Source organism: Onthophagus taurus, chromosome 7 (assembly GCF_036711975.1).
Source record: "Onthophagus taurus isolate NC chromosome 7, IU_Otau_3.0, whole genome shotgun sequence".
NCBI classification, from domain to species: Eukaryota; Metazoa; Arthropoda; class Insecta; order Coleoptera; family Scarabaeidae; genus Onthophagus; species Onthophagus taurus.
Window position 1 is genome coordinate 2,354,207 of NC_091972.1, and position 6,164 is coordinate 2,360,370.

Genomic DNA, 6,164 nt, shown 5'->3' on the forward strand with positions numbered 1-6,164 from the left:
CAGCCATAACCGGGATTCCGCAGGAGCTCAACCACCGGTAGGATTACTACATAAATTTTATTGAAATTGGTATTCGAGAGAGACAGATACACTCTTTTACGTGATTGATGTTTTGCAGTACTTTTTTTCTAAATACGATTCCTAGAAAAGATTGCAAAATAAATAATCTCTCCCTGGTCGTTCTATTTTCATATTGAATGCTTTCATGTTTTGTAAACGAAAATCTTATTTTTAATTTCTTAAGTAAAATACACCGCAAAGAACTACGAAGTACTTGAAGTAAATCTAACAGTATTTCTGTGGAGATCCAATTCAATTACAAGAATGTTTTTTTTGTATTTTACAAAACGACTCTATTACACTGTTAAGGTATAAATCAATAATAAATTAAACTTATTAGCTTGAAATCTCTTAGGTTTTAAATTAAAATTTCAAATCTAAATTAGCACTGAACTCCAAGGGTTGGGCTCGAGGTTCAAACAACAGCCTCGCATTAACAATATGAAAGTTCGGTCCCGTTTAAAACTTTAATCCACCCCTAATTGCTCCTTTACCCAGTACCGTCATGATTGTCCGCCAAGAGAACGTACCAAATGTGTAGATTCGAAATAGAGAATAACTTGTTGATGAATTTACGGTTCTGTTTTCACTGTGAACACTAGTACTGTTACTAGAAGTAACATTCGACCTAAAACTAGAAACATACGGATTTAGCCGCACATCTCTTAAGATAGCTAAACCCGAATGATTCTAGTTCTTGATCTAGCGCTGCACAACAATTAAACCAGAACTAACAATAGACCTAAAACTAGAAAATTTAGGGTTTAGCCGAATGTTTCTAGTTCTAGGTCTAGTATTAGTTCCAGTTTTACACCAGTACTATTACTATGTAGAACTAACACTATACCTAGAACTAGAATCATTTGGGTCTAGCCGCACGTCTCTAAAGACGGTTAAACGCGAATGATTCTAGTGCTAGGTATAGTGTTAGTCCTAGTTTCACACTTGCCCTATCACTACAACTAACATTAGACCTAGAACTAGAAACACTTGGGTTTAGCCGTACGTCTCATAAGATGGCTAAACCCGAAACCTGTTCTCGGTCTAGTATTAGTTCAAGAGACAGTACAGTGTAAAACTAGAACTAACACTATACCTAGAACTGGAATCATTCGGGTTTAGCCATCTTAAGAGATGTGCGGCTAAACTCAAATGATTCTAGTTCTAGGTCTTGTGTTAGTTCTAGTTTTACACTAGCACAATTATTATGTAGAACTAACACTATACCTAAAACTAGAATCATTTGGGTTTAGCCGCACGTCTCTAAAGACGGCTAAACCCGAATGATTTCTAGTTCTAGGTATAGTGTTCGTTCTAGTTCTACACTGTACTATCACTAGAATTAACACTAGACCGAGAACTAGAAACATACGGATTTAGCCGCACATCTCTTAAGACGGCTAAACCCGAATGTTTCTAATCTGCTTTTCAAAAGAAATGAACCACCCTGTAGGAGTACGAGATGAACTTTGAAATTATGTAGTATCAGTTAGTCCTTTAGACAAACAAATGATTAAATTTTGATGGTCATCTGCCACAGCTGATAGAAATTATCTGTCTGTTAGGTCCTGAAATTGCGTGTTGTTGAATAGTATTTTTCGGAGTAGTTCGCCGTTTGTTTGTGATTGTTGTCATTGCATTAGTAAAGTTAGTGTCTCAAAAATGCCACGAGTTCGAAGACGTGCAAATTTTCGCCATCTTAAGCCCTTCGAAAGAGGACGAATTATCGAGATGCATGAGGCTGGTTTAAGCTTTCGGGAAATTGGCAGACGCATGGGCCGACCTCACGCCACTATCAGACGGACTTGGATGGATTGGCATGAAGAACGCTTAGAAACCCGTAGTAGAGGCAGTGGACGTCCTAGTGTGACAGCAGCTCGCGAAGATCGGCTGTTAAGACGAAGTGCAATACAAGACCCAGTAGAACCAACGCGTGCTGTAGCACATTTGGGTTACGTTCATATCGTCCTTATTTTCGTCTTCATATGACTCAACAACATAAAGATGCCAGACTGCAGTGGAGCCAAAACCGACAACATTGGGAGCATGAATGGGAAACTATCGTCTTCTGCGACGAATCCCGATTTTGCTTATGAAATTCTGACGGACGTTTACGGATCAGCTGACCTAGAGGTCAGAGGCAAAATTTACAGATTGTTCAGTGTCGCCACACGGCTCAAACTCCTGGTGTAATGCTGTGGGGAGCAATACGCTACGGTGGCAGGTCTCCTTTGACATTCATTCAGGGCACCCTAAACTCGCGCCGTTACATTGACGCCATTCTGGAGCCCGTGTTAGTGACTTTCCTCCAAGACCTTCCAGAGCCTGTCTTCCAACACGATAAAGCGCGACCTCATACCTGCTCACGTAACGTTAGAGTTTCTGGCACAAAACAATATTCTGTAATTGCCTTGGCCGGCAAGATTTTAAACTGAATAATATGGCAAATGATGCTGTGGAAATCTTTCTTGATATTCTCGTGCTGAATTATATCAGCATACTCTTCAGTGCTATAATCGTACATTTGGAGTTTCTTCTTGTATGTTATAATTAAACCTTCAGCAAACTGATATATTACAATGACAACTTTATTTTTGTTGAATGTTTGATTTTATTATTTAATAAATTCGCTGCAGAAAACTTTAAAGTGTTATAATTTCGTAAATAATTGAAATAGGACGGATGTTCGTTAACATTTTTTTTTTGGTAATTGTATTATCTATCATATGTCGAGAAAAGAGATCGAGGAGGTTAGGGAGTATACTTACTTGGGGTATGTGTTCAGAGAGGACAACAGGGAGGGGTCGCATGTGATAGCTATGGCAAAAAAGGCGAATAAGGTGATGGGACAAGTATGGGGTTGGGGGAAGAGAGTCTTTGGAAGGAATGTGGCAGCGAGGAAGATTATGTTTGAAGGTCTGATTAGCAGTGTGATGATGTATGGGGCAGAGGTATGGGGATGGAGAGAGCAGGCAATGCTGGAGGACGTGCAAGCTAGATACTGGAGATGGGTGCTTGGGGTGGCGAGAGAAACACCGGGGTATATAGTGAGGGAAGAGGTAAAGGAGGATAAGGTCAGAGTGGAGGCGGGCAGAAGAGCAGTGAAATATGAAGAAAGAATAGAAGGGAGGCCAAACTGCGGGATCTTGGGGGAGTGTTAGAGGGAAATTAGAGAGGGAAAGATCAGATATGGGAAAGGAGACAGAGACAACTATTATAGACGAGCGGGCTACTCGGTAACTGAGGTAAATAGTAGACGAAGGGTGGGTAGGGAGATGTGAAGGGAGTTGAGAGATAGGGACCGAGATGTGCAGAGACAGGAAAGAAGGACACAAATAAAAGAGGGAAGGTATAACAGTAGTATAGAAACGCCGATTCTAGATAGGAAGTTGCTCCTCCGCTCCTCCGTGACGTCATCAGCCCAATGTAAAAGGATAGGGAAGGGTACCAACCTAAGGCGGAGGAGAAAAAAAAATAGGTTGGTATTGGAAAAGTAACTAGATCTGGTGACTTTTAAAAAAAAGTAACGCGCCACCTAGTGGTTGGTAGTGGAACTAAACCATTACCGACAAGGTAGACTGCTACTTTTTTTTTAAAAGTCACCATATCTAGCTACCAACCTATTTTTCCCCAAGCCTTTTATACTACTTATAACGAAAGGTACAGGGACATAATTACGGAGGGGCTGCCTAGATATTTGTTATTGGAAGGAGATGAGGAAGGGAAGAAGTTGGTGGCTAGGTTCCGTTGTGGAAACGAGGAGAGAGCTAACAGATACTGGATGGCCGATGAGGAGAGGTGGTGTAGGCTATGCAGGGAGGAATGGGAAACGTTGGCACATATGTTGAATGGGTGTAGTGAGTTGAGGGAGGAGGAGTTGGACAGAGATCAGATCTTAGGAGAGGGAGGAGAGGGGAAACGATGGATGAGAATGGTTGTGGGGGTGAGGAGACAAAGGGATGATTGGGCCGATTAGGGTCAAAAAATATATATTTATAAGATATATTAGAATGTATTAAGGGGAAAATTCTAAATATCAAAAATAATAAAATGCTTATCTATCATATGTCAAAGTTTGATGGTGAGCTAATAAATCACCCTGTATTAAGATATAAATAAATAATTCAATAATAAATTCAACACAAATGAAACTTATTAGCTTGAAATCTCTTAGGTTTTAAATTAAAATTTCAAATCTAAATTATCAGTGAACTCCGAGGGTTGGACTCGAGATTCAGACAAGAGCCTCGCATTAACAATATGAAAGTTCGGTCTCGTTTAAAAGTTTAATCCACCCCTAATTGCTCCTTTACCGATTACCGTCATGATTGTCCGCCAAGAGAACGTACCAAATGTGTAGATTCAAAATTGATAATAACTTGTTGACGAATTTACGGTTCTGTTTTCGGTTATTTTGGTGGATTATGCAACACAGCGCTGCACCGCTGTGGCATAAATTACGGTGATGAAAGGCTCGGATTGGATGGGTTTTGCTCCAAGCGACGCACACCGCGTGATTTATTTCTCCCCTTTCGGTGTTGTTTTGGGAAACGGTCATTTGTACGTTTCAAGTTTCGAAGTGGTTCGTGGAAATACAACAACGTTTCTGTAAACAGTTTCAATCTAAATCAGCATTATCATGGAAAACTTTAAAATTCACATTTTACGAAATGATGAAACAAAACCCATTAAATTGGATAAAAAAACTTTGTTTAGCGTGGACCGCTTTGATTTTGGTCAATTAAAACACATTCCAAAGAGAATATTGATTAAATGAGAAATTGGCGTTTGAAATGCAATGTGGACAGTTAGTCCAATAAATTTACACTAGGAAATTACGAGTATTAGTTCTAGTTAGTTCAATAGACATACACAAATTTAAATTTAATTCGAAATTGTTGCAAATCTCGAATATTAAATGGAACTCTTGAATATAATTTGATTTTTCGATCCGACACAAAACCTAAATCGTGTAAATCAACTAGAAAACGAGCGTGTGTAATAATAATTGGTAACGTGATATGGAACGTATCAGGGCGATAATTTCTGGTCATTACCAATAATTATTACACTTTGCATATTAAATTGGAAATGTACGTGAAACCCGCGATGGATACGTCAAGCTGTCGACGATAATTAAACGAGCGAGATTGTGGTTCACGAATTTTATGTGACATTCGAAAGCGACGTAGCTGTTTACTATTGGACGGTACATCACTTTGATTGCGGGAATTTTAACGCTACGCCTGTCATAATACATCATTCACAACCCACATTGATGTTGCGTGGAAATAGGATTTTCCGATTGATTTAGAACCAAGACCTTCCGACAAAGTTTTCAATTTTCCCCAATTGTTCAACCAAATCAACTTTGAAACGAAAAATACTATAAATCATGGCGAGGGAATGTACTATGTGGTTTATTAAATAGGATAATTAATTTACCGCGTGTACAGAATTTTGTAACAAAATTAATCCCATGGGTGGAATAATTAATTAATCAATTAGGTAAGGTACATTGTAAAGCGATTTCGAAATTAATCGCAATCGAAATTAAATTTTATCCTCTAGAATTCTGTCAATATCGGTTTTCAATGTTGTAGTAAAAGCTTACCTGTGTATGTTGAACCGCTTTAACCACTTTCCTATCCAATAGTTCTCAAACTGGTAATAATTGGTCTAAATGTCTTTACTTAAATTCAAATGGAACTTTTTAGACATTTTAAAATTTTTAAGAACTTTATAGTTTTAGAAATACATTAATTCTCAACTTAATGCTAACTCGAGTGTTAAAAAGATTCTATTATAAAAACTTAATATAAAAACTTCTATTATGTATATGATAACTAACTTCAGGTTTAAAATGTCAACTTCAATTTTGACAAATTTGTAATCTTCATTAAAAATCCTTTTAAATGAGTACAAACACGACATATTTATCTTCAATATTAACGAAGTTGTGGTCAACTTCCGGTTAAGAATGTCAATTTTGACATATTTGTAATCGTCGTGAAAAATCCTTTAAAATGAGTCCAAACATGATACGTTTAATTGCAATATTAATCGAGATATAAGCAACTTCCGGTTTGAAATGTCAATGTCAT